The following is a 25,617-nucleotide window of genomic DNA, read 5'->3' on the forward strand; positions in this document are numbered from 1 at the left end:
GAGATGAAAATGTCCCAAATATTACCTCTCTCTTCCTGAAAGTGTCCAAACACAGGGTGTTATGTGTCCTAATACAGGAACGACATTTTCTCAGTTACAGTGATTATTAAAAATTGTCATAAAATGGTTAATATGTGCATTAGAGACTTGGAACAAACACCATTGGAAGGCATAAAGACCGTTCTATAAGATGTACTATATTAAAAGATTTATAAAATAAATAACACTTCAAAAATTTAAATTAAAATTTGAATTTTGAACTTCGCATAGAAATGTCCCTTTGAATTTGTTCAAAATTGTCCAAGTTGTAGGCTCATATGTGTACTAAAACACCACAAAGTTGCATTTTGGGCACTCAATGGGATCCGAATCAAAATTTAACAAAAACCAAATATTGCACGATATTGACCATCCAAATATCTGGGTTCAGATCGATAACCATTTGCCTGTAGCTATTTACCTGCAGCATCAAAAAAATTTATATTCAATTTCATTTGTTTCTTGATGTATTCATTTGAATTTGCACAATTATCCACCTTTCGAGTTATTTAGAGTGGTATTACGTTTCCGAACAGTACTCAATACAGGTTATTATTCTTGTTAGTCAGTATGGATGTTTTTAAATTTTTATTAGCTACATTGATACATGTTATTTTCATTCCTTTGCTTCAGGATTGCTGTTATAGAACTTATTATGAAAGGGGGGAGGGATATATTTTCCTCCCTTTGAAAATATTTGTATCAAATATTATGAAACACAGTGACGATGTTCATAATCACTTCATACACTTTCAGCGCAAAAAATTAATCAATATCTTTTTTTCTATTTCAATTATGCACTTCCACATAACTGTGACAACAATCCTGAAACAAAGGAATGAAAATAACTTGTATCAATGTAACCAATATAAATTTAGAAACATTCATACTGACTAACAAGAATGATGACCTGTATTGAGTACTGTTCGGAAACGTAATACCTCTCTAAATAACTCGAAAGGTAGATAATGGTGTAAATTCAAATGAATACATCAAGAAACAAATGAACTTGAATATAAATTCCTTGGTTTGGTTTATGTTGAATTTTGACTCGGATCCCATTGAGTGCCCAAAATGCAACTTTGTGGTGTTTTAGTACAAATATGAAGCTAAAATCTGGACAATTTTGAACAAATTCACAGGGACATTCCTATGCGAAATTCAAAATTCAAATTTTAATTCGAATTTTTGAAGTGTTATTTTTTATTTTACAGGTTTTTTTTAAATATAGCACAACTTATAGAGCAATATTTAAGCTTTCCAATGGTGTTTGTTCCACGCCTCTAGTGCACATATTAACTATTTTATGACAATTTTTAATAATCACTGTAACTGAAAAAATGTTTTTTTTGACATTTTTGAACACCCTGTATTTGGACACTTTTAAAATGAGAGAAATTTATTTGGGATATTTTCATCTTCTACTGTAATAAAGCTGTGCACTAATTTTTACAAAAATGTGAGATGGTCAAGTCTGATGACTTGTTGATTTTACATGGAATGTCCTATATAATGTTATCAACAATTGAAAACTCGCTGTAGAAAACGATGTAAGTGCACATTGAAATTGTTGCACTTATTTTATTTTATTTTATTTTATTTTTTTTAAATACCTTTATGCCTTAGTTAGATTTTCATACTTCGTTATATGCTAGGTTATACTTCTAAGCAATAGTATTTTCTATTTTGTGAAGCTTGGGCACAATTTACTGTTTTGTCTCTACTGTTACAGTAACTATTGTTGTTTCTGGCACTTACATTATTTTCTACAAGGTGTCTTCAATTGTCGATCCATTGCTGGATGAAGGTCTTTCCAGTACTTTTTGGCAACCATATACCTTGAAAAATTCGTTTCCAGAATATATATTTGAGAGTAGATAGATAGATATAATTTTCCTAGGAAACAAACAATACAACGTAGACAAAAGCAAATTTTTTACTGGATACCATGAGTGGCAAATGGAGACCTACACAGCTTCCTAATACAGGGTGGTGTGAAGAAATTACATAGCAGTGCGAATATCTTGGAAACGAATTGTTCAAAATTATAGGCTATATTATACACACAGAACCGTCTATATACATAATTGGTTGTTAAAAAATTAGAATAGCACCACCGTATATTAGCGACTAACAGTTCTTTCTTGATTCAGAATCAGTGGCGTGTTTTGTAGTACTGGTGCACGTGGTCCCGGATTCGATTCCACTTTCGAGAGCAATAAAAATGTAGGCAGGACGCCCACAAGAGTAGACGAGACAAGAAATAACGTTTCCTGGTCTCGTACCGTAAACTGCGTCGAATTCTCGTCTCGTCTCGATTCACGAGCTCCATTGCTGCTATATGGATAGGTAGGAGGCTTTAGTGTGGGGTACATGGGTTCGATTCTCAGTGAGAGCTCTTGTGATTCAGATCCCAGTTATCAGAATCATTCCGCGTCATACGAGGTCCACAAAAGGTATTATATAACATGTAAACCATATTTATTTTTGAGTAGGCTATATTGTGCAATGACTTGCGTACCTTTAAACGTCGGAAATTGCTCTTCATTATGTTTATAAAGCCACTTTATGAATTTATAGTGTTTTACCATGAGTATGAATAATGACAACACTAATAAAACTGTTTGGGATCTAGGACTTAAGTAAACTAGCGTTACCCATCAGACTCGAGAAATTTCTCGTCTCGTTTCGAAAACAAGAAGAGTATTGTTATGTTTCTCGTCTCGTCTCGAATTTGAAAACACATATCTCGTCACGAATTTGAAAATACACGTTTCGACTCGTTTTCTAGACGAAACGAGTTCTGGTGGACAACATTTGCGTAACTTCTCTGCCCCGATGCAATATGAGAGATGAACGTAAGCTTAATATGATATCCTAACTAAGTTAAATACCAATACTCAATATCCTACCACCAAGAAGGAACCCAGGACCACTTTCACCAAACTGTAAAGTTTAAATATATTACACGTTTACTGTAAACTTGTCTAATAGCTTTACCAATAACTAAACACAATGCAAGAACTCCTTGTGATAAATAAAAAAAATCTTTATTTTTTTTTCAAGATGGACAGGCACTCACATAAGCATTCAACAGGATCTCTTAACTTAGCCAGTTTTCGAGTTTGGTCTTCGTTTTAATGAAGCCTGCAATTTCTCATGAAAATATGGTTATTTATTACTAATTTTTTGCTCGATAAATTCCTACCTGCATATGTGTAGATACGGCTCGTGAGGGAAGTCTCATTGATAAAAATTACTTTTATCGCTTCAAACAAAGGGAATGAAGCTTATCAAATATATTAATTGTTACATACTACAACTAGCTGAACGCCCGTTCTTCGCACAGAAAGAACAACATTTAGGGAAAATATTTAAAAGCTATGTATAATATTTTTCTACTTTCAAATATTTGTCCATGCAATTTTGATTTTGATAAAATTATGCTTAAAATTGCTCATTAAATTGCTCCTAAAAACATTTTACTATGTTAAGACTGAGTTAAGCCACTTTCTCGTAATCGGAAATTGGTTCACTCAAATCTATACAAATTCTTAGGCAAATTTTTAGTCTATTTCCGTCATCGCGAAATATATATTTGTGTAGGCGTCAGTTTTTGTCAAAGTTATATTGTTAACTCACTTTCTTAAACACGAAATAGGAAATATTTTGTTCATCTTGTAAAAAGTATTACTCAAAATATCTAAAAAGTCAACCTTACGTTCTTGCCTAGTGTTGATAATTAGCCAAATTTTCTTCTTGTATGCTATGCATAGTATACATTAGTGCTCTCAAACGGGTCGGGTCGGGTTGTCTGGTCAGGCTACTCGGGTCGGGTCATTCGGGTCAGTTCGGGTCCGGTTATTCGGGTCGGGTCAATCGGGTCAGCTCGGGTCGGGTTGTCGGGTCGGGTTGTCAAGTCGGGTCAGTCGGGTCAGTTCGGGTCAGGCTGTCGGGTCGGGTTGTCGGGTCGGGTCAATCGGGTCAGTTCGGGTCGGGTTATCGGGTCGGGTCAGTCGGGTCAGTTCACTTTGGTCAACTGAGTTTTAGTTAAGCTTAAACTCGGCTGGAGTCGAAAGCTGCTGTTTTTCACTAGCTGCCTCATTAAAAATAGCAATTTTTAATTGATTTTATAGAAATCATAAATCTATTTTGAACACTTGCAGCTAGTGATTTTATGGTAAATGCTTATTTTTGTGCTTGTGTGTACTTTAATTTTTAAATGTGGAAGATTCATTTTACCAATCGACTGTAATATTAATATCTACGCCAATATGGAGTCTGGATTTAGAACAAAACTAGAAGTTGTTTAAGCAAGGCCAAAAGAAAGATTGGATATGGACGACCAAGCCCAAGCAGGGCCGCGGTGGCTCAGTGGTAGAGAATTCATGTCTGGTGTATGATTCCCATGGTTCGATTCCAGCTTGTGCTAAGTGGGCTTTGTGGTGGAGAAACACCGTGTAGTGGGTTTTCTCGAGGTTCTCCTGTTTTCTCTCACTTTCTTCCTTCCACCATTGCATTCATTTCTCATGGTCACCATATCCCTTAGCCTCGGTGCAGAATCGACGGACCTTAAGCTGAATATTTCATGTTATTTCACCAAGCCCAAGAACATCGATACAAGAATAAGATAAAGATTGGATATGCATTACGAAGTGCATAGTAATCTTGCTCTTGGCCTTCTTTTGGTGATAACAAAGTAGCGATGAGCATATTTTCTTGCTTTCCGTTTAGTACGAAAGAGCATAATGAAAATCACATTTGGTCTTCATTTGTACCGATGAGGCAAGCATTCTTGGGTCTTGTATAGTATGAAAGAGCTCCAAGACTACGAAATGCGGGACCAAGACTTGACTGTGCAAGACAAAGGATAAGACGCAATATTGATGACCAAGACCCAGGGTGCGAATTGTTTGAATTTCATTTGTTGGGCTGAAAGTGATGAAATAAAATTAGTACTTTATATATAACTAATACTAATACATACTGGTAATAACTAATTATCATACTGTATTTTTAAATTTTAAATTACAAAATTCATATTATGTATCTTCTTACTTGCAACTATATATAATGTAAAATACGTTTTAATTACCGAGAAAGAAAAATCAAAATGGCGCAGGTCCCGGAATCATAAGAACCTATTTTGGAATGAAAGTTGAAGCGTTGGAAAAAATCACAGGTGTTCTCCCGTTTCCTCAACCCTTATCATTGTAGTTAAACGATTTCCTTTTGTCTCCGCCAAGAGACTCTTGCTACTGGCTTCCGAGAAGACCCCCTGCCGTCCGAGCACGTGAGAACACTGACCTTGAATAAAAATTTCGTCACATAGAACTAAAGCAAAAATAAATAAATAAATAAATGAATAAATAAATAAATAAAAATAAAAATAAAAAAGTAAATAAATAAATTTCTCCCACGTCGGACATTGGTATCAGTTATAAAAAGAAATAACCAAATCTCAAAAGTGCCAAATATTCATTAAGATTCATATACAAATCCCCCGCTTGATCTAGCTAGTGGTTAACGTGTAAGACTTCGGTACACGTGGCCCGGGTTTAGTTCCCAATGGGAGTGCATTTTGGCGTTCACCCAGTGTCGTGACCATAGTGCTCTGAAACGGATCGGGTTGACCCGACCCGACCCGACTCGAGTCGGGTTACCGATCGGGTCGGGTCGGGTCAGTCGGGTCAGCTGAGGTTGGGTTGGGTCAATCGGGTCAACTCGGGTCGGGTTGTCGGGTCAGCTCGCATCACGGGTCGGGTCAGTCAATTCGGGTCACGGGTCGGGTCGGGTCGGGTTGAGGACCGACCCGACCCGTTGAGAGCACATATATGATTCATACAAATATATATGAATCAGTACATTTTAGTATTTGTATGACTGTCATGAAAACAAATATATATATATATATATATATATATATATATATATATATATATATATATATATATATATATATATATATATATATATATTTGTTTTCACGATATTCATAAATATAGTATACAGATTCTATGGCTGTTTGCTGAACTGTTCAAGTGAAGTTCGTATTAATAATGCATAACTTTTCAATAACTTTAAGTCCGCTTCGATATAGAATCACTAAAAGCTTGTTAAAAAATTTCAACTTAATAGATCAAGAATATATTTCTTCCCTTTTTCTGCACTGTTAGATCTCGATTTCGGAAATTTCTATCTTATTCATTGTCTGGAGTCTGAGGAAAACATTTTTAGTTCATTTGAATAAGCTACGCCCAACTGGTTTAGAGATCTCGTGAAAGCAAAACAATCCAAGCTCACTTTGTCCTCTTAAGTTCACTTTTCATAAAACTCTGTCCTATGCTCAGGCTAGGATTCAATGAGCAAATATGTACAAAATTTACATTCTACACCCAAGAGACCGAAAGATCTTGGAAAAGTCAAAGGAGAAGTTGAAGACCTCATTTTCCCCTGTAAGAGTGCCGCTTCCTAATACTCTATATCATCCTCACCCTAAGGTTCAAGGAGACCATTCGCACGAAACCTCAAGTTACTGAGCCCAGGAATTCCGAATATCTGGTAAATATAAACCAAAATGTACAAAACCTGCTTTTGATCTGTAAAACATTTTATGCCTACAGTCTAGGGCACATGCAATATATATTTCTATGCAAAATGTTTAGGTTCTTCTCCTGATAGTTTCTCAGATCTCAATAATGACAAACAAATATTCAAGTCTTCCACCCCATTGACTGAATTGCAGAGAAAAAAAGAAAGGAAACAAAGAAAAGACACTCATATACTCATATAGTCTTGAGTATAAGGAGAACACTTATATAAAATTTCAAGATTCTATCATGACCTAATAGTTTCGGACATCTCGCGAACAACAAATAATTATTCATGCCTCCCTATCCTTAGAGACCACATTTCGCAAAGTACTATTTTATCTACAGCCTAGAGTGTATGGAGAACAAAAATACGGAAATTTCAAGAAACTACATCTAATAGTTTGAGATATCTGGCGAACGAAATAATATCGTTCAAGCACTCTTATTCCCCCTCTTAACTGCCATATTTCGCGAAAAAAAGAACCTAGAATCAGAGAGCAAAAGAAACTTATCTAAAATTTCAAGGATCCACGCCTAATAGTTTCCGAGATCTGACGATCGCCAGATCTTTCCAGCCGCGCTCTTCTTCTTTAGGGATAGTATTTCAAAAAATCCCGTTATCTACACAGAGAAAAATCCGTTCTCCGGACAGCGGTATATTGTACAAATATACGGTATCCTCTTGCTTACTATAGAAATCAGCACGGAGCATACGTTATCCGTATGCTACATAGGTCTGCCCTTAGATGTTACATCATACCGTTGAAGGATGTCTGACATCTAACAGTTTCCTGTATATCACATGCATATACTTATATTACATTCCTCAGCTATATGTTATATACGTCCATTTGTGAGATTCTGACCGCCTATATTGTTTCATACGGAAAGTACGTATAGATGGAACACTTATACGGAAAGTATTATAAAACATGCGTTTTCAGTTATACGTCTTCTGTACGTTAAGTCCAAAAACTACAGGAATTACGCATGTAACCTATCTTTTTAAGTACGCCACCTACATTTTTTTCTCAGTGTACACACTAGAATGCAATAAAAACATTCACGCAAAATTCGAAAACTTTACGTGTAATAGTTTCGGAGATGTGATGAAAGTCAAAATATAATTCAAACCCCGTTCTACCCAGAGTTATAACGACTCTATAGAAAAGCGTCGTCAACCTGGTTCGTTTTGTAACATATAAATTACGAAGCGATAATTACTTTTCTCAATGCAAAAATCAACTCAGATATTTAAAGATTATTAGTCTCACCTTTATTGCTTGATATGTCTTAATATTCTTTTTAAGACCGTAAAATACATAAATTCACTTGACTAGGTCAACACATAACATGTACATAGTCACAACTATCCCATAATAATCTCTCTTACAGATATTAAAAACATTCTTCTTTTCTGTTAATTTAAAATGAACATTCTACTAAGTATATTACATATTTATGAACACTTTTTGCCCACGGTACAGGTAAATATTATGCAAACTAAAGTATTTCGTTATAGAAAATGTCGCCCGATAAAGGGACTGAATATAAAAGTCATGAGTGGGCTTGGCTTTTATATTCAAGAACCACTGGTCTGATTAGATTAATGTTCGTACATTACGTATGTTCTTTATATTTCGATCACACCTCGTATATATCTTCATTACATTTTGGTTAACCCTCATATATATATATAAAATATTAGTTATTATCATTCACATAAATACATTTACAATAAATCTTTGATTTCATTAATATTTCTCTTTTATTACATTATTATTTATTCTTTATCATTAAAAACATCGTCGCTTATAAATATAATTAACGAGGGTGAAATACAAACTATCAAGATTACTAGTTTCGATCATTATTACAAACGATGATATGACAAATAATATTTGTTCTTTTCGGGCGCATTGTATAACAAATAAGTTAGATGTTGCAATTGCAATGTATACAGAGTAGCACTAAGATGTCCAAAATAAAAAAAGAATTTCACTCAAGGTAGTCATTGAATAATTGATTTTATAGAATGGATCTTATTCTTAATATAATCTTTGATAATTAAACACAAATCAATCTAATATAAAATAATTTTTGTCTTTAACTAATTATAAATTGAATTATGATTCTTCATATTAATAAGAAAGAATAAAAATTAAACATAACCTACGTTTGAATAATCAAATGGAAGTAAATAAATTTATTTTACAGAAACAAAAGACACCCTTTTGTTATTAAATAAACACATTTTTCATTATTATTGTTATTTTTCATTCTTATTTATTTGATCAAGAATGTTGGGTGATACTAACTCTTTAACTAGATGCATTTCAAATATTTATAACCATCGTTTTCATTATTAATATTAACACAAACTTTAAAACGAAAATTCACAAGAATCTATAATCAACATGGGTGTAACCTAATTTCGTTAACGGTAATCATGTTACATTCGCACTGGCATATGAATCTAATAAAGTGCATTGTACCGCACAATCGTGGTTAGGTTCTACATTAGGTTGTACATGTCTTTCATCGTGATTTGAATTTGGATACGAAGTACCATCTCGTGAACAATGATTATATCTATACATAGGATTGGTAGCATCTCTAGGATTTCGATATGTATTTCTATTAATTTTGTGTCTACTTCGGTTGCTTAGGTTAGGCGGATTCCCTACATAACCTTGTCTATTTTGTTCATTTTGACTGCTAGAGTATATTCGTCTTAGGTTCGGTTCATTATTATTCACACTTCGGATATTCAAATTCCGAATAGGGACCAAATGATCTGAATTATTCTTATTTTTACCCATTCCTGATTGTGTTAGATTCATAGCATGGTATTGAGTTTCGTAGCATTGTACAAGCATTAATAAATGACTGAAACTCATACACTGTGTGGAAAATAAGATCTGCTGTAATTTAAATGGAAGCAAATTGCGAATCGATGCAATTATTCTTGATTCCGATTGCAAGGGATTAACAACCTTTAATTCATTATAGACATTTACAACAAACTCTACAATAGATTTGTGCAATCGAGGATTAAAATGTTGATTTCTAAGAGTGGCATCTCTGTTTGCCAGCAAAAAGTCATTTTCGTAATTCGCGATCAATGCCGCTTTAAATTCCTCATATGTACTAATATGATCACGTATTGCCTTAAACCATAAGGAACAAGGTGGGAGTAATACATGGGGTATTAATTTCATGTATTGTGATCGGTCGATAGACATTATATTACATTCGTCTTGGAACTTCTCTAAGAAAGAACTAGCATTTTCATTGCACTTACCACTAAATTTACTCATGGCTTTGATTTCGCTCATCTTGACACTTAACTTAACCTTTCTTTTCTCACTCCTTGTTCTTGTGGTGTGATTGTTCCGGTCCGTAGCGTGCTGTGTCATGATACCATTTATATTTCGTTCATCAGTGATCTTCGGGCAATTTTCCTCTAATATAATATCCTCCTCAGATTCCGGCGAAGGCGTATTTATATCCGGTGATCGGGGAAACTCGAAGCGATCACTGCCCAGATTATTGCAATAAATGTTATCTCTCGCCTGTAACATTTTAATTTCTTCCTGCATAGTAGCCAACTGGATCTTTTGATGCTTAACGGAAGATTCTATTGACGTTAAATCCTTTTTTACAGCACAGATTTCATGATTTTGATGATCGTGCTTTTCTTGACATTCATCGGCTAACCTTTTTAACTTCTCTTCAAACTGCGAGGATATGTCGTTCATCACCTGGACGATTGTTTGTTTCGTATCGTCTGATTTCAGTTCTATCCGTTCTATTCGTTTACTTAATTCTTCATACTCCTTGCTAGCTTCGTTGAATTTCAATTCTATCTTCTGTTCCATGGTCTGGTTAGCTTCATAGAACTTCTGTTCCATGTTTGTGTTAAATTCATTGAGCTTCTGTTCCATGGTTTGTTTTATCTCAGTCGTCATTTGCATAATTTGTCGCTGCACAGCTAACAAAAGTCGATCCTCAGATGACAAACTTGGTGTTGCACTAATTTCATCTGGATTACTGGTATTAGATTCCTGTTGCACTATTTCACTATCCATTTTTCTTTTGATGACCTTACCGCTTCGTAATACGGTTAAGTTCGTATTCATAAATGGTAATATCCAAGTAAATTCAGCCCTACTTTCCTTCTTCGGGAACTGAATTTTCAAAAGTCCCGGGTTTGGTAAACCAAATTTTTATAACGACTCTATAGAAAAGCGTCGTCAACCTGGTTCGTTTTGTAACATATAAATTACGAAGCGATAATTACTTTTCTCAATGCAAAAATCAACTCAGATATTTAAAGATTATTAGTCTCACCTTTATTGCTTGATATGTCTTAATATTCTTTTTAAGACCGTAAAATACATAAATTCACTTGACTAGGTCAACACATAACATGTACATAGTCACAACTATCCCATAATAATCTCTCTTACAGATATTAAAAACATTATTCTTTTCTGTTAATTTAAAATGAACATTCTACTAAGTATATTACATATTTATGAACACTTTTTGCCCACGGTACAGGTAAATATTATGCAAACTAAAGTATTTCGTTATAGAGTACAACAAAGAGAACTTGAAGAGGTCAATAATTTCAAGTATCAAGGAAGTATTTTGACGACAGACACTTACTTCACCAAAGAGACCAGGTCTAGAATTTCCATATCCAAAGAAGCATTCAACAGCAAAAGATCACTCTTAACTAGTAGGCTCAATATTGTACTTCGGAAGAAGTTAATCAAGTGCTGTATGGGGAGTATTGGACTGTATGGTTCAGAGACTTGGGCATTACGAAATTAGAGAAGAAATATTTAGAGAGCTTCGAAATGTGATGTTGGAGGAAAATGTGAAAGATAAAAACTGGACAGAGAGATCAACAGACAAAGATGCTTTAAAACGCATAGGAGAGAAGAGCACACTTCTAGCCAGCATCCTTCGTAGAAAGGCCAATTAGGTTGGACATATCTTGCGACGAAGTTGTCTTCTTCATACAGTCATAGAAGGAATGATGGAAGGGAAGCGAGGAATAGGAAGAAGAATAACAAAACTGATTGATGATTTGAGAAATAGAAGAAAACATTGGGAATTTAAAGAAGAAGCTGAAGATCGAGAAACGTGGAAGAAACATTTTCAAGCACAAATCTAAAATAAATAAATAAATAAAAAGAATCCTCGTTAGTCCCCGGACCTACCGGAAGGCAGAATACTTAATAATAATACTTTTCATCCCCTTTAGAAGCCACATTTCAAGAAATCTCATCTTAACTACAGTTTAAACTACAAGAAAATCATTTGTACAAAATTGAAAAGTTGTACCTCTATAATTTCGAAGATCTGACGAATCGCAACAAATTATTCAAGCCACGCTATCCACCTTAGGTGTCTCATTCCATTAAAAAGTTTGTCTCATCTACAACTTGAAATGGAAGAGCACTTATACAAAATTTCATGGTTTTACACTTAATAGTTTCGGAGAGATCTGGTGATGAGTGAATCAATTGATTTACTCACTACACCCCCCCCAAACACCGACAACGTTTGGAAGGTGATTCCTGATACCAAGATAAGACAAAAAGTATAGACCAACTTGCCTGCACAAATGCTTCCTTTCGGAGTTATAGACTGCCGAAAACACGAAAAAAATGACCTTTAAAGATCCATAGCTCCAAAACTATGGTACCTACCGTGATCGGGACAAGACTTCACTTAGGAACTAATATGTGGGCTATCTAAAAATCCATGTTTCAGAATCCTGCGGTACTCACGCAACAATTTTTATAGAGGGAGTTTGGCTATGGGCATATAATTTGAAGTACTCAGAAACTACCTCTATAAAACTTTTTGGAAGTACTGCATGATTCTGAAACATAGATATTTGGATACAGCATATACTAGTTCCCATAGGCGCCGACTTGAAGAAAACATTGGGGGGTCCAAGCAATGAATAAATATATCATCATCTTATTCAACCTTTTTCAATTAACTGTTTGATGAAGCCCCCCCCCCTCAAATCTCGATCCGCTACTCCGCTGCAATATTCACACTGCATTGATCTTCACTTGTCAGGTCAGTGTTGCCAGAGTGTTGGTTGAAACTTCAGTGCTCTATTCAACACCAGTCTGAAAACCACCTTTTCTATCGAATAATAAGGCTGTAGGGATGGCCACGAGCGACTTCGAGCGAGTTTTCTTTGAAACTCGACTCGACTCGAAACATATTTAAGCTCGGCTCGAAAAATTTCCTCCAACTCGACTCGAATTCAGGTCGAGTTTCGATTCGAGTCGAGCCACAACGAGCCAAATGGAGCTAAATTTTATGTAGTTTCAAGTACTCTCTTCAACTATCCTACATAGACAGTGTAATTATTTTCAATGATATTACTGTTACTACAATTTATTATTATTATTATTATTATTATTATTATTATTATTATTATTATTATTATTATTATTATTATTATTATTATTATTATTATTATTATTATTATTATTATTATAACACCGTGTATGAACATGAAAGATAGGTGGTTTCTATCTGAATACTAAAAACTAATTGACTGCCGACCTCGGTAGTCGTGAAGTCTAGGAGGCATGGCCATTGTTGACGAGATTCTGGATTTGAGTTCCGGAGAAGCAAGGATTTGGCTAAGGCCAAATATTGTTAAAAGTTATAGGGCGATGGCCAAACATGTTCAAAACTGCTCGGCTCGGGCTTAGGATTGTCGGCCTGGGTGAGCCGATCTAAGCCGATGGCTCACCCAAACCGAGACGAACAGAGCTGATAACTCAGTTGGGGCGAATCGATGGCTCATCCCAACCATGCCGGCTCAAGGATTTCGCTCCGTTGAACTGAGCCGAGCAAGTTTACATCACTATCCAGATTGAGCTTCTGTTTGGGCTCAAAAATTCGACCGTGCAGGTCTCAGCCTTGATGGTAAGAACTAAAGTATGTACTTGAATTGTTGCTAACGACATTTGAGGCCTCGTTATAAAATCTTTTGTCGTCTTGTTATCAAGACGAAACGAGATACAAGCAGTGTCCCCTCTCGTGAACAATACTAAAAGTATTCCACTTTATCGCTTACATTTCTCATGGCTTTTGCTTTCCAGTCTAACCATGATTCGCTTTCCAGTCTTCGCTTTCATGCCATGATTTTAAAACGAGTTAAAACGAGCTGAACGAGCGATCCATTTATCAAACTCGACTCAACTTGAAACTCGACCTAAAAACAGCGACTCGGTTCGGGATTCGACTCGAGAAAATTACGTTTGACTCTACTCGGACCTCGATTCGAGTCGAGTTTTAGCTCGACTCGTACCCATTCCTAGAAGGCTATTCCTAACGTTGAATTAAAAGAATGACGAAGTTTACAACAGAAATTTGTTGTTCCTCTTTGTTAAATTTTCCTCGGCCGGATTATATTGGAGGGGCGAGGACCCCACCTCTAAATATTGTGGGGGGGGGGCAAAAGTGTCCTGCCCTCCACAGTCGGTGCCTATGCTAGTTCCTAAAGTCTTGACCCGACAACAAAAGGTCCCATAGTTTTTGAGCTATGGACCTTTAAAGTTCATATTTTCATGTTTTCGGCAGCCTATAACTCCGAAAGGAAGCATTTGTGCACCCAAATTGGTCTATATTTGTTTTGAAACACCCTATATCTATACACTGGCTATATATAGACTGGTTTTCCTCTGTGGTAAATCATTATGCTTATTCTTCATTCTAATATAAAAATAGTAAACAATTGCAGTGAAATATATGACTCGGTTTTTTTTTTAAAAAAATCCACTTCCTCTTTCGAAAACTGTATCCAATCTTTCACTAAAAAGGAAGATCACTAAATAACGAACGAATAAACAAATCTCTTGTACCTTTAAAACACAAATGTAGGTAATTTTTACGCATGTTTGCTTTGTCAGAAGGAATGAATGATATTTTAAAATTTCAAGTTACCAAATAAACTGCAACAACAATGAATTAATAATGGTCATTACAATGATAACAAATACTTTTCTCAACATTAAACAATGTACAGAAAAGTAACACAGTATAAAACTTTTGTAGATTCATAGTAGAGGTTCATAGTAATGTGAAATACAAATATACATTTTTCGATATGTCTTGCAATTTGATTCCTATAGAATTAGCAATTTTGTTTCGATTTCCTGGCGGCACACCAGCAACCTATTCGCGGCACACCAGTGTGCCGCGGCACACCGGTTGGGAAACGCTGACGTAGGGACAGCATATAGTCTTTTATAACTCTTGCACGGTGACAGGGGGCAGAATCGTCTTGAAAAATAAAGGAACCACCGTTGGATAAATATCTACCTGCAGGTAACACTGTCGTTTCAAGAATATGTTTATAGGTTTGTGCATTAACAACACCATTACGAATGTGAATTTTACCAATTCCACTAAAAGAAGAAAAAAAAAATCTCCAAATCATTACACAAGTAGAGCACCTGGAAGTTTTATAATGCACGCAGAACTAAGTGCTTCAGCAATCATGCGATAAACTCTAGCGCGTGAATCATTGCCATAAATGGTTATTTTCGTCTAATTACTAAATAGAACTTTGCGCCACTGGTCACTTGTCCAATCCTTGTGAGTTTTGGTCAACTCTACAAGCCTTTTATGTTGTTTTGGTGTAAGATATGGCTTCGTGACAGCTCCATGTAAACGCAAATCTATTGATTTTAATTTGTTTCTCACTATTCACGGACAAATGTCGACAACAGATGTTTCTCTCCAATTTCTAGCAAGGTAGGAGCAGTCCTATTTGCAGGGTCCACGACAGTGGCGTCAGCATCACAACGGGTAGGGGCAGGAAAGAGGAGATATACGACGAAAATAAACAAATGAAAATAAGTCGTGTCCTTTTCTGATAGGTTTACTGGGACCTGCAAATAGACGAGATGCAATTCCCTGTCGTGGGCCCTGCAAATAGGTCTGCTTTTTTTTTTTTTTTAATTTGCTCCCCTTTCTATTCTCCTTGGCCCAGGGTATTTCACGTTCTAGATTATTTCATTCCATCTTGTCTTCCACAGACGTGGGAACGTTGAATTTTTCTTTATTATTGGGTGTTATACCAGTGTCGAGCTTAAAATGGTCGGTCCGATTACGAAAATTCCACCATTTTCGATTGACAATCCACACTTGGCAATCAAAATGCTTTCTTATCATTTTTTCATATATTCAATACTTACCGAGTTGGCCTATGTCAAGGGACTTTTGACTCGTTCGGTATGTACAGGGTGGGTCAAAATAAGTGATACAAGCCAATATCTCGCGAACTATACATTGAATAAGAAAATGAGAATGTTGAGAATCATTGTACAACACAGAGGGGCCTAAAAGACGGGTCAAATACTAGGTTTCCCCGCCCCCATTTTGGGGAAAGGGGGTGTACGTGAAATTTTCAAATGGGAACGTAGGTCGAGTGATACCTCGAAAAATTGCACCCGAAAAATTCGAAAGAGCTCGGAAAATTGAACAATTTTTGTAGCAAACAATTTTTGATATGGAGCATCGTTTTCAAGATGGCCCTCCAAAATGGTCCTGTATCAGATAAAATTTCCAGTACTTATAAATCAGAAACGGTTGAGTAGAAAAAGATGAAACAAAAATGAAAAACGGAAAAGCCATAGGCAACGTGGAATGGTGTTGTCGCGGTGTACCCAGGGCCCCCGTCATGGGGCCCCGGGATCAACTTAGAAATTTCAAATGGGAATATAGATCGAGTGATACCTTGTTTGATAGATCGTGGAAAACCAAACAGCTTAGTACAAAATTTGTTTTGATTTCGGGCGAACCTGTTTCAAAATGGCCACCGAAACTTTTGTACAGGATGTTTCATCCAAAAACCGTGATTTCTAGCGGCTACAAAATTTATTGAATAATAGGATAGAAATATATATATGTAAATACACCGCAAACAAAGTATAAATTTTGTTTTACAATGTTTTGTTTTTGATTCAGTTTGCATAGTCCAGTATAATAATGGCGGACAGTAGACTTACGTTGTAGCAGAAGATCTAATTTGTGACTTGGTTCATTGAATCACGCTCCCTTGTTGGTGTCCAATGACAATTCCGACAGCAGAATCATTGTGCATGGGAACCATCCACCAAGTTCATATGACGTTATGTTGATCAGTTCAATAAGACTGGTTCGCCCGAAATCAAAACAAATTTTGTACTAAGCTGTTTGGCTTTCCACGATCTCTTAAACAAGGTATCACTCGACCTATATTGCCATTTGAAATTTTCAAGTTGGTTCTGGGGCCCCACGATGCGGCCCTGGGAACACCGCGACAAAACCATTCCACGTTGCCTATGACTTTTTCCATTTTTCATTTTTTGTTTCATAGTTTTCTACTCAGCCGTTTCTGATTTATAAGTATTAGAAATTTCATCTGATACAGGACCTTTTTTGGGGCCCATCTTACACCATCTTCTCTCCAAAATGGGGGCCGGGGGAAACCTCGTGTTTGACCCGTCTTTTAGGCCCCTCTGTGTTGTTCAATGATTCTCAACATTCTCATTTTCTTATTCAATGTATAGTTCGCGAGAGATACACACGCAATCCAGAACTGTATATTTCATCAATGTGCAACGGGTGTGCAAGAAAGTGTCACAGAAATTATCCCCAGGCATATTCCCAGGCATATTCTCAACAGAAATTCTGATATACTCTGATTTCAAGGTAGGCCCAAGGTAGACAAAAGACAAGCCTTGACAACAGTAAAAGCGAAATGCTTCTGTGGAAAGTCTGAAGTGTTAAAGAACAGAAACACCATGGTACCGCGTGTTCGGAATAACGCATGCTGTGATGTTTTTTGTTTCACGTTTATACATGAAAAAAAAAAAACCGTGAAATATTCAGATATATTATTAATTTTTTCTTAATTCAATTACAAGAGAAAGAAATGACTTCCCTCACTAGCCGCCTCTGCATAGCTGCTACAAGTTATATGTTGCTTGTTCTTCTTATTGGTATAACATTTTTTTAATTTTACTTACATATTGTATAATATATTACAAACTTCCTGGACCGAGCAAGTCTATCAGAACAACTGAAATGATTGCCAAAGTTCGCGATATTATTAAACTTCCAAACTATGTTATGCAAAAACGGTCAAAAATATTGAGAAGAGGGTTTTTGAAATCAATTTAGCATCGTAAGAATCGGTTTCATCTTCTCCGTTAAGCCTCTATTCATGCAGGAAATGGTAAAAATGAACCTTTCCGGTTCTAAAGTTGATTACGATAGAAGGAAAACGGTAATATAAAGTTAACAGAGAAAGTTCTGTCGCTTTTTATGGATGTCTGTGTTCAATTGGCCCTCACACCGTGAGTTGATTGCGAATTGAGATAAGGCCAAGGTCAGTTGTTGCTGTGGGTATATCCAACATACTACCTGGTTGTGACAGTTCAGTTACCCCGTGAACTTGAGTAAGGACAGAGTGAACATGGGACCTCCACAGAGCGTTATAAGGCCGTGAATGCTGTACGAGTTCAAACTAGGGTCAAACACCGCTGCAGCGGGGAGGAAGATATGCCAGGCCTTTGGTGAGGGTATCGTGATTTCGCGGACAATAGAGCGGTGGTTTAACAAGTTTAAGGACGGTGATGAAAGCACTACGTGCCGGATGACCAACACATGTACAAAATGAAGATCTTCAAGCAGCAATTAAGGTGAACACTGGTCAGACGTGAGGAACTGGGACTAGAATTCAGTGTGAGTGGACAAACCATTCAGCAGCACCTCCATGAACTTGGAAAACACTACAAGTTGGGTTGACGGGTCTCACATGATTTAACTCCGGACCAGAAAGCAACGCGAGCGGACACCTGTGTTTCTTTGTTGTTTCGTCTGAGGAAGGAGCCATTTCTGGACAGGGTATTTATATGTGATGAGATGTGGGTCCTGTACGAAGCTCCACGGTGTCGTCACCATTGGTTAGAATTTCATGAACCGGTTCCAAAACAGCCGAAAGCAGGACTGCACCAGAAGAAGATCCTCCTCTGTGCCTGGGTTTCGACTGCTCGCGACATCGTGCATCGGGAACTGCTACCAGCTGGTCAGAGCATCAACTGTGTACTGTCAGCAGTTGAGCCATGTTCAAGGAAAACTGAAAACTGTGAAGCCAGCACTTCTTAATAGCAAAGGGATCCTCCTGTTCGAGGACAACGCTAAGCCCAACATGGCTAGGATGACACGGGACACCATTCTGCGCCTTGCATGGGAAACACTATTCAACCGCCATACTCCCCGGACATTGCACCGTCCCATTATCACTTGTTCCATTCTTTGGACAATCAGTTTAGAGGACGACAGTTTAAATCTCTGGTAGATGTGCAAAATGCACTCGATGCCTTCTTCGCTTCATGGTCCAACAAATTTTACCGTGATGGGATCCATAACCTTCTAGGACGTTGGCGGAAGATCATCGATGCTGACGGGTACTACTTTTCGTGTTCCAGGTACGTCTTAGGTGACATATCGATGTTCGAAGGTGGTTAGTGAAAAAGAGATAGAACTTTCTTGGTTGCCTTTATATATATAGCGACAGGGAGTTTTCTACGTTGGATGCAGTGTTTTAAGAGAACGTTCCAGCACTCCACTATGGATTTTTGACACAGATTCATCGTCCTAAAAATATTTCTTAAAAAAAAAGAAAGAGCGCGCGTATCTAGGGATTTACACGACGGAACGAGTTTGGTAGACTAAAAGTTACAAGTATAAGTAAGATCAGAAAACAAGGAAATCCCTTTCGCACATGTTGGTCATGTATATGTACCCAAATTCTCACAGAATATCTATAAAAATTCTAAATGATACATTCTGGAACTGGAAATTTTCCTTTAAAGGTTTATGTTGATTTTCATTGCGCAAGGCAGTTTCCGTTTAATGAAGGGAATTTATCATGTTTATCATCACTAAATTCATAGGGCTGTAAAATATTTCCGTTCAAGATAACTTTCCGTTTTATAAGAGCTCCGTTGAAGACAGATTTTACTGTATGTGCTTCTATTGGAAAAGCCCTGTCTCGTCTATTCTCTGAGCAACTTTAATGATGAACTCCGTCACTAAATTCATAGGGTTGTGAAATATTTCCGTTCAAGATAAGTTTCCATTTTATAAGGGATCCGTTGAAGACAGATTTTACTGTATCTGCTTCTATTGGAAAGGCCCTGTCTCGTCTATTCCTGTGAACAACTTTAATGATGAACTCCGTCACTAAATTCATAGGGTTGTGAAATATTTCCGTTTAAGATAAGTTTCCGTTTTATAAGGGATCCGTTGAAGACAGATTTTACTGTATCTGGTTCTATTGGAAAAGCCTTGTCTCGTCTATTCTGTGAGCAACTTTAATGATGAACCCCGTCACTAAATTCATAGGGTTGTGAAAAATTTCCGTTCAAGATAAGTTTCCGTTTTATAAGGGATCCGTTGAAGACAGATTTTACTGTATCTGCTTCTATTGGAAAAGCCCTGTCTCGCCTATTCTGTGAGCAACTTTAATGATGAACTCCGTCACTAAATTCATAGGACTGTGAAATATTTCCGTTCAAGATAAGTTTCCGTTTTATAAGGGATCCGTTGAAGACAGATTTTACTGTATCTGCTTCTATTGGAAAAGCCCTGTCTCGTCTATTCCTGTGAGCAACTTTAATGATGAACTCCGTCACTAAATTCATAGGACTGTGAATTATTTCCGTTTAAGATAAGTTTCCGTTTTATAAGGGATCCGTTGAAGACAGATTTTACTGTATCTGCTTCTATTGGAAAAGCCCTGTCTCGTCTATTCCTGTGAGCAACTTTAATGATGAACTCCGTCACGAAATTCATAGGACTGTGAAATATTTCCGTTCAAGATAAATTTCCGTTTTATAAGGGATCCGTTGAAGACAGATTTTACTGTATCTGCTTCTATTGGAAAAGCCCTGTCTCGTCTATTCTGTGAGCAACTTTAATGATGAACTCCGTCACTAAATTCATAGGGTTGTGAAATATTTCCGTTCAAGATAAGTTTCCGTTTTATAAGGGGTCCGTTGAAGACAGATTTTACTGTATCTGCTTCTATTGGAAAAGCCCTGTCTCGTCTATTCCTGTGAACAACTTTAATGATGAACTCCGTTACTAAATTCATAGGACTGTGAAATATTTCCGTTCAAGATAAGTTTCCGTTTTATAAGGGATCCGTTGAAGACAGATTTTACTGTATCTGCTTCTATTGGAAAAGCCCTGTCTCATCTATTCTGTGAGCAACTTTAATGATGAACTCCGTCACTAAATTCATAGGGTTGTGAAATATTTCCGTTCAAGATAAGTTTCCGTTTTATAAGGGATCCGTTGAAGACAGATTTTACTGTATCTGCTTCTATTGGAAAAGCCCTGTCTCGTCTATTCCTCTGAGCAACTTTAATGATGAACTCCGTCACTAAATTCATAGGACTGTGAAATATTTCCGTTCAAGATAAGTTTCCGTTTTATAAGGGATCCGTTAAAGACAGATTTTACTGTATCTGCTTCTATTGGAAAAGCCCTGTCTCGTCTATTCAGTGAGCAACTTTAATGATGAACTCCGTCACTAAATTCATAGGACTGTGAAATATTTCCGTTCAAGATAAGTTTCCGTTTTATAAGGGATCCGTTGAAGACAGATTTTACTGTATCTGCTTCTATTGGAAAAGCCCTGTCTCGTCTATTCTGTGAGCAACTTTAATGATGAACTCCGTCACTAAATTCATAGGACTGTGAAATATTTCCGTTCAAGATAAGATTCCGTTTTATAAGGGATCCGTTGAAGACAGATTTTACTGTATCTGCTTCTATTGGAAAAGCCCTGTCTCGTCTATTCTGTGAGCAACTTTAATGATGAACTCCGTCACTAAATTCATAGGACTGTGAAATATTTCCGTTCAAGATAAGTTTCCGTTTTATAAGGGATCCGTTGAAGACAGATTTTACTGTATCTGCTTCTATTGGAAAAGCCCTGTCTCTTGTATTCCTATGAGCAACTTTAATGATGAACTCCATAGTTTACTTTCGATTTCCATGAAACATGGTGAATGTTTTCTTTGAGACTAAACAATTGCCATCTTTATTGCTTAGGGTGACATTAATCCAAGAAAAGGCGTGAATTCACTCCATCTTAAAAATGATATTAAATTAAACCTTTTACTTTACTACAAGTTACTCGATTTTAAGGAAATGTAACGAGTGTCTATGTTTGTTTTAATAGATTTCGCAATAGAACTGATTGTTTGAAGGTAAAATAAATCAGAATAGGTATGAATTTATAAAAGAAGTTTAACTTCCCCTCAAGTATAAGTAATGTTAATGGTGTCGATTTCAACTTTTGAATATTCTGTTTTTAATTAATTCATTTCAAGCATTCGGACGTAAGTACATGCGTACATTATATGTTCTTACCTCTAAGCTTATAGTAAATATCTAAATATAAGAATTTAGTTTAAAAAACGAAGTTCAATAGAAAAGTAGTTCGTAAGTTTACTTTTGGTTTGCGTAATTTTGCACTTTATTTTGCTAGAGAATTATAGAATGGCGATTACTTATCAAATTATAAAGTAAAAATGTTCAGATATATTTAATATAAGGTCATTTTACACTGTAACTCGCAATACAAAATGGCGATTTCTTACAATGTTAAATATCTTTAATCTTAAGCGTTTTACGGTTTAGGCTAAGGGAAACGGATAACTAACGAAAGTGAATTGTTCCGAAAGAACAGGTGAAAGAGAATATGACTGGAAATGGGAAACCAAGAGAAAACTCATGTCTACCAGAAACTCACATGGACGATAGAGCGCTCACCTTCGGAACGCTGGCACGACATGTGAGCTCTCTACCGCCGGGTTTCCGTGCTCCTGTGAATTTTCGAAGAGTATTTAGCCGTGCATTTCCTTAATGGGATTGAAGAATTCCTTGAAGAAACAATCAGGATCACGGACTACGGAGTCCGATGTCCGGACGACTCCGGTACCATGCATGAGCGCTAATCTTCGACTCTTCAGTACGTTCAACTGTACTTTTTCTTATATATATTTTTTAAATTACTAAATAGAAACATGTATTTTTGTTACTTACTACTTTAAGGGGGCAGACTACTAAAAGTGATACAAAACCTAACCATTTTTCTTTTACCTGCTTTCGTAAGTCAAGAAAGATAATGAAATTTACTTACCACAATAATAGATAATGTTATTCTACACCCGAAAATACGAATCGGAAGAATTTTCAGTGTTGCCGTCCAGTGTGGCCAAAATTTGAATTACCCAAAAATCTAGGTTAAGGCAGCGACTAGAAAAATGAACTCAACGTTAATTGATGACTTATGTTGTCTTGGTTCTTTAATTACTTTTTAAATAATATTTGTGTTTATTTTGTACTGTTTATTAAAAAATATGTATTTTTTACTGTTTGTCACAAAGTAAACGCAAATATTATTTAAAAGTAGTTAACGAGGAACCAAGACAACATAAGTCATCAATTAACGTTGAGTTCATTTTTCTAGTCGCTGCCTTTAACCTAGATTTTTGGGTAATTCAAATTTTGGCCACACTGGATGCCAATACTGAAAAGTTTTCCGGTTCGTATTTTCGGATGTTGAATAACATTATCTATTATTGTGGTAAGTTAAATTCAGTGGCGTATTTAGGGGAGTGGCTTCAGGGCTTAAGCCCCCCCCCGAAATCTTACTTAGTATAGTAAAGTAAATGAAATATCTTGCAGAATTTTCACATTTCCAGTCAACCCCCCCCCCGAAAGTTAGCAAAGCCCTTCCCGAAACAAAATCGTAAATACGCCACTGGTTAAATTTCATTGTCTTTCTTCACTTACGAAAAACGGGCAAAAGAAAAATGGTTAGCTTTTGTATCACTTTTAGTAGTCTGTCCCCTTAAAATACTATTACTTGTAAGTTAATATTTGGTTTCATGACTTCTCATATATGAAGTCATACACCACTAGATTTGAGCTGTTTAAACTGTTTTCTCTCTTTGAGCTTTAAACAGTGCTTCGAGCGAGGACAATGAACTATGTGGAAGGTACTGTACTTCAATCATATGCTAAGGAATTGTTAATTATTGAACGAGAAACACGCTAAATCACATGTCTGCACATCACACGGAAAGACGAGTTTCCTTTATAATGTTAAGCTTTATAATTGTACTTGCTTAATGGAGTTACTTTTGCAAACTTTCATTTTTGCTAAAACAAAATGTGAAAATCATAATAATAATTATGTGATAATAATTGTTAATTATATTTGCAACATCCTATTTTCATTTTTGCAGCAACGTGGACTCTCTCGTCTCCTTCAAACTTACCATACTAATTGGCGTGGTAACTGGAATAATTTCACCTGACGTTAAGCTTCTTTGAGCAACCCCTTAATGGTTTTTCGACATACTATTTCTGACGAAGTGGAAACACTGACGTTACTTCGTTGATTTTCTCATAACAATCTTTGGCTGCCCGGTTGAGCAAATCGACTCACAAGATTTTCAGGGAATGAGCAGAATTCTGAAGGAGCATGCACGAAGTAGTACAGAGATTTGGTCGTTCGTTATATATGACGTTATGAAACGTATACCCAGATTTCTAGCCTACAAGAAAATTAAAAGAAAAATAAAGAAAAGAAAAAGAAAAATAAGATGAGTAACATATGGAAAACCGAATCCATGCTTGTCTTGCATGAGAAAATTGGATATCTCCAGAGAATTTAGTGCAAGATAGTTAGGCCTATGTCTATTTAACATAAAGTACACTTGAAGTGGACAAATGGAATTGAACTGGAACTTATTCCTCAGCACGAAAGATGAATGTTTTTCTACTAAGTCCTCGATTCTCCGCTTCCGAAACCTAAACCATTCAAATATAAGACTTTTCCCCTGAGAAATCTTTATGTTCTAGATTCATTTACAATGATGTATAAACATCAAACAGAGTACATCTCATTTTTACTTAAGCGGATGGAAAATATAAGCGTAATGTATCGATATTTTTATAAGTACAACTTTCTCACTTTAAGACTCATTTGCTCATAGAATAACATAATGCATTTGAGCTTTAAGATCTCATATTTCTTCTTGTAATTTATGCTACGTTGGTGGTCACACGGCATGTTTTGTTAGGTAATAAAACACGTAATAATTTTCACTTCAGTGCTTCTCTTAAGTGATGTTACTATTTAACGCTTTTGCAGCCATGTATGACGTGTATTGCACTATATACAAGTGTTAGAAAAGATGGGGATGTAACTTTCTGAGGTTTAAGTTTTATTTCTAATTTTGTTTAGTAGATAGGGCCAGGAGTGATTATTGGTAATTGGGTTTGTTTTCCAGATTGGATACATTTGAAATGAAATCTTTAAGTTTTACGTCCCACGTTTATGCCGGTTAGGCTAAAGGAGACGGTGATGATGAGAGATGAGTGAAACGGTGGAATGAAGAAAGTGGGAGGAAACGAGAGAATCTCGAGAAAACCCACGAGTACGGTGTTTGTCCACCAGAAAGTCCACACGGCGCGAGCTGGGATCGAACCAGGGACCCAAGCACCGGAGGTGAACGCTCTACCACTAAGCCACCGAGCCCCGTGGATACATTTGAAATGTTCTTAATGTTTCTTCGCCTGTAGATATATATTTTTTTTTTTGAGTTAGAGTTCACATTGGCGTTTATCACAGAAATTTCACAAAGCTAGAGGAACTTGGTCAGTGGCGTATTGTGGATTTTGTTTCGAGGAGGGCTATGCACAACACGCGGAAGCATGAGGTTCAATTGCTCACCTGAGTTTGAGAATTAAATATGTTTTAATTTACGCATAAATTGAAGTCTTAATGACAAGGACTGCAGACTGGTGAATCTTATGTGATACGATCTTATGTGATAAGTGCTCATCAAATCTTATC

General features: G+C 36.4%; 1 long non-coding RNA gene across 1 annotated transcript in view; it reads left to right on the forward strand.

Moving 5' to 3' along the window:
• Positions 1-25,617, forward strand: part of LOC145684881 (uncharacterized) — a 39,490-nt gene that overhangs the window by 742 nt on the left and 13,131 nt on the right. The window lies entirely within an intron of this gene.

Source organism: Thermobia domestica, chromosome 5, assembly GCF_964235325.1.
Source record: "Thermobia domestica chromosome 5, izTheDome1.hap1.1, whole genome shotgun sequence".
NCBI classification, from domain to species: Eukaryota; Metazoa; Arthropoda; class Insecta; order Zygentoma; family Lepismatidae; genus Thermobia; species Thermobia domestica.